This window comes from Triticum dicoccoides, chromosome 6B (assembly GCF_002162155.2).
Source record: "Triticum dicoccoides isolate Atlit2015 ecotype Zavitan chromosome 6B, WEW_v2.0, whole genome shotgun sequence".
NCBI classification, from domain to species: domain Eukaryota; kingdom Viridiplantae; phylum Streptophyta; class Magnoliopsida; order Poales; family Poaceae; genus Triticum; species Triticum dicoccoides.
In genome coordinates this window covers 445,822,946-445,833,763 of record NC_041391.1, presented here as the reverse complement: position 1 = coordinate 445,833,763, position 10,818 = coordinate 445,822,946, and positions in this window count along the sequence as shown.

Below are 10,818 nucleotides of genomic sequence, written 5' to 3'. Positions count from 1 at the left end.
GGAAAAAGTCATTCAAAAGAAATACTCTGGGCCCATCCAATTTGGACCGAATACTCGATCGCTCGTGCCAGATACACGGCACCCCCGAAAAACTAGCCAACCACACCAACAGGGATTGTTGGGTGTTCAAGCAGGCAGGCAAGTTAAATGCTGAAAACAATGACAAGGGGCTGCATAGCGATGACGAGGAGGAGCCCCAGCCGCCGAACAATAGAGGACAGAAGGGCTTCCCCCTACAAGTGCGGACGGTGAACATGATATACGCAACCCACATACCCAAAAGGGAGCGGAAGCGTGCAATAAGGGACATATATGCGATGGAGCGAATCGCCCGAAAGTTCAATCCGTGGTCCTCCTTCCCGATCACCTTTGATCAAAGGGACCACCCCACTAGCATCCGCCACGGCGGATTCGCCGCATTGGTTCTAGACCCAATCGTTGACGGATTTCACCTCACTAGAGTCCTGATGGATGGAGGCAGCAGCCTGAACCTGCTTTATCAGGATACAGTGTGCAAAATGGGCATAGACCCCTCAAGGATTAAACCCACAAAGAAGACCTTTAAAGGCGTCATACCAGGTGTAGAGGCCAACTGTACAGGCTCAGTTACACTTGAAGTAGTCTTCGGATTCCCGGATAACTTCCGAAGCGAGGAGTTAATCTTCGACATAGTCCCGTTCCGCACCGGCTATCACGCACTGCTCAGACGAACCGCATTTGCAAAGTTCAATGTGGTGCCGCACTACGCATATCTCAAGCTCAAGATGCTAGGCCCTCGAGGAGTCATTACGGTCAATGGAAACACCGAACGCTCTCTCCGAATGGAGGAGCATAAGGCGGCCCTCGCGACGGAAGTACAAAGCAGCCTCTCAAGGCAATTCTCGAGTCCGGCTATTAAATGTCCGAACGCCATCAAGCGCGCCTGGAGTAACCTACAACAAGACCGCCTGGCACGTCCCGAGCACGTGTAGCAATGCAGCCCCAACCCCAGCCCTCGCGAAATTGCGAAACCAGTACTACGCGTACATAATTACGCTTTGGAAATACCATGGGCATAGGGGGAGGGGCATGACCACGGCAAGCCCAGAATGCGGCTCAACCGCACCAGGGGCTCCTGATTGTGTCATTCTTTTTTCTCTTACTTTTAGGACTCCGTTCTCAAGAAGCCCTGTCCGGCAGTAGAATCGCCAAACACACGATGCAACAGCCAGGGAAGCAGAAAGCTACGTCGAGTGCCCAGGTGGTCTCTATAATGAGCAGTATACTTGTTTCACATATCATCCCGTAGCTCGCCCCTGGAGGGGGACAGGTCAAATAGTCCCGTCCATTGCTTATCGCACTATTCGTATCGTTCTGCTTTTACCGCAGCCTTTTTGAATAAACAATGCATAGCTTTTGCCTATTATTGCATTCCTCTTTTTTATCTATATATGTTCAATTATGACATGTTGCACCCGTACACTTTGGTACGGCCAAATACACCAGGGGCTTAAGTACCCCAAAATATGGTGTGATAAGTCCGAACACTTTCACAAGTGCGGCACCCCGAACTTATAGCATTATATGCATCGGCTCCGAATCATGTCTTGGGTCAATAGTTGGGTTTTCCCGGCTCCCATGTTTTGATACCTTACGTTCCGTTATATCGGCTAAGGTAGCGCTAGGAGAACCATTGCGATTGTGCCCCGGTTGAGCTGGGTTAAGCAACTCAGTGGAGAAAGCTAAAACTGACCGTCATGATAGGGCGAGAGCCGGTCGCTGTTGGAGAGGTTTTCGAGTCCCTAAAGACTTATGCCGCTTAGAGCGAGGAGTCGGCTTTGTCCGGGCGTGGATAGCGCCCCGAACTCGGCCTTCCGAATACTAGGGGCTTTGCCGAAATTTAAAATTATAGAATTCTATGGCTAAGTCAGAGTGTTCAAGCATTATAGTCCGGTTGCCTCGTTCGTTGCGTTGAGTGCCTCCCTCGAAGGACCCAAGAATGGGAAAAAGAGCGCTCAAGTTTATCCCGAACACCCCAGCACTCGTGGCATGGGGGCAGAAGCCAGCGACTCGCCATCTCTCAAATTTAATAAACAGCTGCACAGAAGGTAATATTTTAAATTCACAAGTGTTGCTTAGCGCATATGAACAAGTTTTCAAGCGTACAGGATAACAAATGCGAGTTTACTCAAAAATTACATCTTTGGAGCATTCACCCGCTATAAGGCGGGCACCCTTCAGGACGCCCTCATAATACATCTCGGGCTTGCGATACTCCCTGCCCGGTGGTGGAGCGTCCGTCACAAGCTTCACAGTGTCCATCTTGCCCCAGTGTACTTTAGCACGGGCAAGGGCCCTACGGGCACCTTCGATACAGACGGAGCGCTTGACGACTTCAATCCATGGAAAGGCATCCACTAGCCTTCTCACCAGCCCGAAGTAGCTCCCAAGAATGGCTTCCTCAGGCCACAGCCGAACTATGAGGCCCTTCATGGCCTGTTCGGCCACCTTATGGAGCTCGACCAACTGCTTCAGCTGGTCACTCAAGGGCACCGGGTGTCCGGCCTCAGCATACTGAGACCAAAACACCTTCTCCGTCGAGCTCCCCTCCTCGTCCCGGTAGAATGCGGCAGCATCGGACATACTGCAGGGCAGATCTGTGAATGCTCCTAGAGAGCTCCAGATTCGGGTAAGTAACAAGTAATTCACTTTCACGTGCTTGCTTTGCATGAAGAATGCTTACCCGCCGCTATCTTCTTCATTGCCTCAATTTCCTGGAGGTCTTTTTGGGCTTCGGCCTTGGAGGCTTTGGCGCTCTTAAGGGCCGAGGCGAGCTCGGACTCTCGAGTCTTTGAGTCACGCTCCAAACCCTCGTGTTTTTCCACGAGAGCCTGGAGCTCTCGTAGCACCTTCGCCACCCGCGCCTCCTTCTTCTCTCGTTCGGTGCGCTCCGTGGCCGCATTGCTTTCGGCCTGGGACACCGCTTCCTTCAGGGTCGCCACCTCGTTCGTGGCCCCTGCAATTCTCACGTTATTCCTGTTATTTTTTGCAACCACATCTTTTATATACTTCCATAAGGTATTACTTACCTTCCTTGTCCTCGAGCTGCTTTTTGGCAAGGCCGAGCTTGTTCTCGGACCGCTCGAGGCTCTGCTTCAATGCATTGACCTTCGCAGTCAGTGCGGCAGAGGTCAGCAGCGCAGTCTGCATTCCCATATTGACATTCTTATGTTAGACCCATGCGTACATCTTTTTAGATCCTCAGTTTGTCTTTTCTTTCCGAACACCAAACTGAGCATCAGGGGCTACTGTCTATGTGGTAATATTTTTACATATCTTAAATACATACCTCAAAGTCTGTTAGAAGGCTGGTACAGGCTTCAATCAGCCCGCTCTTGGCGGACTGAACTTTCTGGATCACCACACTCATAACAGTGCGGTGCTCCTCGTTGATGGAAGCGCCGTTAAGCGCCTCCAGCAAATTATCCGGTGCCTCCGGTTGGACAGAGGTCACCGGTGTCACAGTCTCGCCCTTCTTGCTAAGGGGCCGCCTGCCGGACTCCGGAACCACTGAAGGTTCCGGTGCAGAGTTCGCCCCAGGGCCGGACTTAGAGCCCTTTGGGGTTTTACCCCCCTTGTGCCTGGAGTCCTGGAGGTTGCCTTGCGGCGCCTCCCGGACCTCCTCCTGGATGGGCCCCTTTTGGGACCCCACCTCGGCGTCATCCGCAGCGCGAGGAGAGGAGGCAGCCGGAAGTGAAGTGTTATTCACGTCCGACAAAGCCAGGGAGCCACTCGTTGAAGCGTCAAGCCCGTCCTTAGGTGGGATGCAGGGTTATATTCGGTGTTAGGAGATTCTATACGACAAATGAAACGCCATGAGTTATTCTGGTATCCGGATACTTACGATGTCGCCAGGGGCTTAGCCCTCGGTGGCCGCTCCTCTTCGCTGTCGTCGGTGTTGGTGGAGTAGTCCGGAGGAAGGGTCCTTCCCTTCTTGGACCCTCCGGCCTCCCTAGTTGGGGCGGCCTTCCTTTTCTTCTCCCCCCCACTGGGGGAGAGGCCTCTTTTTCCTCCTCCTCGTCTTCGCGGGAGGAGTCCGCCTTGGAGTCATCAGACGATGAGTCCGACAACACCTGGCGCCGGGAACTCCTTCGAGTTCCCGTGGCCTTCTTCTTGGCCTTCTTCTCAGGCACCATGTGAGGTGCCGGAACCAGCAGCTCCGTCAATCGGGCGTCCGCTGGGCCTTCGGGCAAAGGAGCCGGACAGTCGATCTGTCCGGTCTTCTTCTGCCAGTCCTGTCAAAGGAACGGGAGCTTAGATCCCGCATAGAGTCAAACTATGAAAAACAAGTATCCCGTAAAGGGTAAAACAAGCTTAATACGCTGGCTTGGCGCTTCGCGTAGAATCCACGAGCCTCGGTAATGGGAGGGGGAACCTCGGTGCCCTTGAATAGCACCTTCCAGGCATCCTCGTGCATTGTGTCAAAGAGCCTGGTCAAAGTTTGGTGCTGGGCCGAGTCGAACTCCCACAAGTTAAAAGCCTGTCGTTGACACGGGAGGATCCGGCGGAGGAGCATGGCCTGGACTATGTTGACAAGTTTAACCTTCCTGTCCACCAGGTTTTGGACGCAGGTTTGGAGTCCGGTCAGCTCTCCCGTATTACCCCATGACAGGCCCTTCTCTTTCCAGGAGGTGAGCCGTGTGGGGATGCCAGATCGGAATTCGGGGGCCGCTGCCCATTCAGGGTCACGCGGCTCGGTGATGTAGAACCACCCCGATTGCCACCCGTTGATGGTTTCCACGAAGGAGCCCTCGAGCCATATAACGTTGGGCATCTTGCCCACCATGGCGCCTCCGCACTCCGCCTGCTGGCCGCCCACTACCTTCGTCTTGACATTGAAGGTCTTCAGCCATAAGCCGAAGTGGGGCTTGATGCGGTTGAAGGCCTCGCACACGCCGATAAACGCCGAGATGTTGAGGATGAAATTCAGGGCCAGATCATGGAAATCCAGGCCGTAGTAGGACATGAGCCCTCATACAAATGGGTGGAGTGGGAAGCCCAGTCCGTGGAGGAAATGGGGCAGGAACACCACCCTCTCATGGGGCCTGGGGGTGGGGATGAGCTGCCCCTCGTCTAGAAGCCGGTGCGCAATGTCGTTGTGCAAGTATCCGACTTTCCTCAACTTTTTGATGTGCCCCTCCGTGACGGAGGAGGCCATCCACCTGCCTCCCGCTCCGGACATGGCTGGAGAAGGTTGAGGTGGTAAGTGCGGACTTGGGCGCTGGAGCTCGAGTGCGCGGAAAAGGATAAGCAAAGGAGGAAGAAGGCATAGATGAAAAAGATGGATCCTTATCCCCTTATATGGGCGGACGAAACTATGTGCCCCCACCAGCCTGGTAAAACCCGCTTATCTCCCAAGCGTCATAATTAATGGCACGGTTGGGTTACCCACGCCTGTATTGATGAGAATCCCGGAATAAGGGGACACGATCTCTGCTTTGACAAGACGTGCCAAGGAAACCGCCTCGCTAAACGCACTGAGGTGGGACAGTAAAAACGATTTGAATAAAGGCCTGGCCGTGGTGTGATGTCACGCCACGAAATACGTCAGCAGATTGAATTTGTGTAAATATTATTCTCTCTACGGTGGTATGTGGAACTTATTTTGCAGAGCCGGACACTATCCTTGTGTTCAAAATCTTCTATGAAGTATTCGGAGGAGGAACCCACCTTGCAATGCCAAAGACAATATGCGCGCCGGACTCGTCCTCATTGAAACCTGGTTCAAGGGCTACTGAGGGAGTCCCGGATTAGGGGTGTCGGATGGCCGGACTATAGCCTTTGGCCGGACTCCTGGACTATGAAGATACAAGATTGAAGACTTCGTCCAGTGTCCGGATGGGACTTTCCTTGGCGTGGAAGGCAAGCTTGGCGATACGGATATGTAGATCTCCTACCATTGTAACCGACTCTGTGTAACCCTAATCCTCTTCGATGTCTATATAAACCGGAGGGTTTTAGTCCGTAGGATGAACAACAATCATACCATAGGCTAGCTTCTAGGGTTTAGCCTCTTTGATCTCGTGGTAGATCTACTCTTGTACTACCCATATCATCAATATTAATCAAGCAGGAGTAGGGTTTTACCTCCATCGAGAGGGCCCGAACCTGGGTAAAAACATCGTGTCCCTTGTATCCTGTTACCATCCGCCTAGACGCATAGTTCGGGACCACCTACCCAAGATCCGCCGGTTTTGACACCGACAGGAAGGCTGACTCACATTATGGTGGGCCGGATTTAGAAGGAAGGCATAAGGAATATTCCCTTAAAAAGAAAGCAAGACTAGGATTCTAGTTGTAATAGAATAGTCCTAATCCTACGAGGACTCCACATGTAACCCGCCCTCCAACTTATATAAGGAGGGGCAGGGCACCCCAAGAGGGACAAGTTTCACAAGTTTAGACAGACAAGTCAATAGCTCTAGAGAGAGAGGTAGCCCCTCCAATGATGCATGAGTAGTTTAGCATGGACCTATGGGTCCACAGTTAGTAGCTAGATGGTTACAGCTCTCTTTTTGATCTTCAATACAATGTTCTCCTCGGTGTTCTTGGAGATCTATTTTATGCAATGACTTTTTGCAGTGTGTTTGTTGGGATCTGATGAATTGTGAGTTTTTGATTTGATCTATCCATGAATATTATTTGGGTTTCACTGAACTCTTTTATGCATGATTGTTATAGCCTCATATTTCTTCTCCGACTTATTGGTTTGGTTTGGCCAACTATATTGATTTATCTTGCCATGAGAAGGGATGCTTTGTGATGGGTTTGATCTTGCGGTGCTCAATCTCAGTGACAGAAAGAGACATGACACGCATGTATCGTTGCTATTAAGGGTAACAAGATGGGATTTATTTCATATGTGAGTTCATCTTGTCTACATCATGTCATCTTGTTAAGGCGTTACTCAGTTCTTTCATGAACCTAATACACTAGATGCATGCTGGGTAGTGGTCGATGTGTGGACTAATAGTGGTAGACGCAAGATCGTTTTGGTCTACTTTTCCCAAACGTAATACCTATATACATCATCATTGCCTTGGATATCATCATAATTATTTGCTTTTTTATCATTTCCCAATTGTAATTTGTTTACCCACCGTATGTTATTTTCTCGAGAGAAGCCTCTAGTGAAAACTATGCCCCCAGGTCTATTTTCTATCATATATTAAAAACAAAAATACCTTGCTGCAATTTCCTTTGATTTATTTTATTTTGTATTTATTCATATCTATGTTTCAAATCCTATACAATTTAATCTTGCTCGTAACCATTGAGGGATTGGCAACCCCTCTGCGCACTGGGTTGAAAGTATTTGTTGTTTGTGTGCAGGTGCTGTTTAGACCGTGTTGCTTGGTTCTCCTACTGGATTGATAACCTTGGTTTCATAACTGACGGAAATACTTATCTCTAATGTATTGCATCATCCCCTCCTCTTCGGGGAAAATCCTAACGCAACTCACAAGTAGCAATGTTAAAACCTTTACTCTAATAGTACCTAGCCATGGTGTCCTTTCTAGTACCTAATCATGCTATCTCAACCATACCATAACATCACACAATTCTATCATAAGCAAAGTGAAGCAAAAAGAATTAACACCGAAGAAAAAAAGCAGGAAAAAGGGAATGCAAGTTTTTGCTAGAAAAATTGGACGAAGACATATGTCCCAAAAATTATGCAGCAAGGATCCCAAGAAAATAAAATTTACAAAAGATTCCCAAGAGATCTCTGCACACATCGAAACCAATAGCCGCCTCCACAATCTAGTGTCACCAAAGCGCTCACTAGCAGAAGAGAAAAACAACTTCCAACATCTCAAGATCAAGGGCAGCATCATCACCAAAATGGCTTTTAAAACCGATGAACAAACTTGCTGCATGCAACAAGGCACTTGTAGCTGTGGCATGTCGGTCGGGGAACATCCCCATGTTGGCCTAGACCCAGATCCATTGATTCCCACCGACGAAGTCGGGGGAGAACGTTGGGACCGCCACCATCGGACCATAAAACCTATTTCTGGATCATCATCTTGTCCTAACCGATGGCACCGCTGCGAGAGACGAAAACCACGAACACACAAAGAACACCCCAAAGGTTCCGGTTATACCCCAGTTGAATCTTGTCGTGACCCAGGATGGAGACGGGCGGTGTAACATCCCAAAATTCTAAATTTTGGAATGTTATATTAATTAAATAAATTTGATTGTTTGTTTGTTTGATTGACTGAAAGTGAGTGAAATTTGAAACTTAAGAAAAACAAATGAGAGGGAATAAGAGAACTTTCCAAAAAAATTCTATTTGAATCCCTATTTAATTTTAAGTTTGAATCTTGTCAAAACACTCTCAAAAAACTATGAGAGGAATATGAACTCCAAAAATCAGAGACAATGTTCGACAATTTATTTGAAACTCAAATTCCCTTTCATTTTGAAGTTATTGCAAAAAAAATAATTTTTTAAAAGTATTTTATTTCGTCATGAAAATATGTTCATGTTTTATGAAATTTTATTCTAGAAATTTTGGTATATAATATGCCTATATAAAATGTTTTTTAGTTTTTGTATTTGTTTGCATCACTGTTTATATATACATATATAAAAGCAGTCAAGCGCCCGCCAGGCCAGCCGGCCCAGCAGGCTGAGCCAGGCCGGCCTTAGCGCCCAGGTTCGCACGAGAGCTGTCCCAGCTCCTAGGAGTCGCCGATGATAGTTTTCTTTTCTTTAATGCAACACCCGAGATGGCAAAAAGAGTTGACAACCTACTCCAAAGATATTGTGCGGCTTCAGGGCAGCATATCAACAAGGATAAATCTTCCATATTCTTCAGTAAGGGCTGCTCGGAAACCTTGAGACAAGAGATCAAGCAAGCTCTTGAAGTCCAGAATGAGAAATTGTCCGACAAATATCTAGGCCTCCCTGCCGATGTAGGTAGAGCCAAGGAAGGATCCTTCAAGTATCTCAAAGATATAATTTGACAGCAAGTCCAAGGCTGGATGGAGAAGGCCCTTTCTGTTGGAGGTAAGGAGGTGCTTATCAAGTCCGTTGCTCAAGCAATTCCTATATATTCTATGGCTTGTTTCAAGCTACCCCGTGGCTTGTGTCAGCACATCAATGGCATCTTGAGGAAATTCTGGTGGGGAGCAAAAAATGGTGAAAGGAAGACTGCTTGGGTCTCCTGGGAAGTTATGACACAGCCAAAGTTCATGGGGGGTATGGGTTTCCGTGACATTGAGCTTTTCAATCTTGCCTTGATTGTGCGACAAGCATGGCGTCTACTACAGGAGCCAAATTCCCTAAGTGCCCGGATTCTTAAGGCTGTGTACTATCCTACCTCTTCGATCCTTGAAGTAGAGCTGGGCAAGAATCCTTCGCAAGTGTGGCAATCTCTAGTGGAGGGCAGAGACACATTAAAACTTGGGCTTGTAAAACGAACTGGATCCGGTGAGGACACCAACATCTGGTTAGATAATTGGATTCCTCGAGATTTCAAATTAAGACCGGTTTGCCCAAAATCGCCGAACCCACCGCAGATGGTCTTGGAGCTTATCAATCCCATTACCTCATCATGGGAAAGTGACGTACTAGAGGGGCACTTTTACCCGATGGACAAGGAAGCAATCCTAGACATCCCTCTCAGCTCTCGGGTATGCCACGATTTCTGGTCATGGCACTATGAGCGCAAGGGCATATTCACAGTCAGGTCTGCGTACAAGCTGCTCACCTCTACCAAGCAGCAACGGACAGACTGGCTAGAACATAATGAAGGTCACTCCCACATAGAAACAGATCGTCGGTCGTGGTCCAAACTCTGGGGAGCAGCAGTACCTTCGAAAGTTTGTGTCTTTGCTTGGAGATTGGCCAAGTGCTCCATCCCTACAGGAGAGGTACGTAAGCACAGAAGTATGGCTGATTCGGTAGAGTGCTCCATTTGTCATGCGGTAGTGGATACATGGCGTCATTCTCTCTTTGATTGCCGCATGGCCCGATGTGTCTGGGCCCTCACTGATGAGGATCTTACAGAGACCATCATCTCGAACAGGATGGAAGATGCAAAACTCCGGATGCTTTGGCTTGTTGACACCTTACCCACAGCGGACCTAGCACGAGTTTTGGTTACAATGTGGGCTATATGGTGGGCGAGACGCCGGGCTATACATGACGACCAGTTCCAGAGTCCTCTGAGCACTCACATATTTGTTAACAAATTCTTAGCAGAACTTGAGATGATCCCAGCGACGAAACCACGCACCGAGGACTTGCATGTAAACTCCAGGGACCTGCATGCAAGCGCCAGGGACTTGCATGTAACGAATGGAAGACGTGCGGACCGACCACAGTTACGTTGGCTACCACCTGAGCATCATGATGTCAAGATGAACGTGGATGTAGGCTTCTCCAAGGTTGGCGACCGTGCTGCGTCAGCAGTAATTTGCAGGGATAAGGGGGGCAACTATTTGGGTGCTTCGGCCATCATCTATGAAGGACGCCTTAATCCAGCAACACTCAAAGCACACGCATGCAGCGAGGCCCTCTCGCTTGCATCGGATCTGCAGATTCAATCCGTGTGTGTGGCATCTGACTGTCTGGAGGTAGTGATGAGTATACACGATGAAGTTCCATGCCGCTATTACCCCATCCTGCAAGATATTAAACACCAGATGTCGCGCTTTCATAATATCTCATTTCTTCACGAAAGTAGGAAGTATAATGTGGAGGCCCATGCCTTAGCAAAGGCAGCCGCTTATCTTTGTCCCGGGCACCATGTGTGGCTTAGTGTTT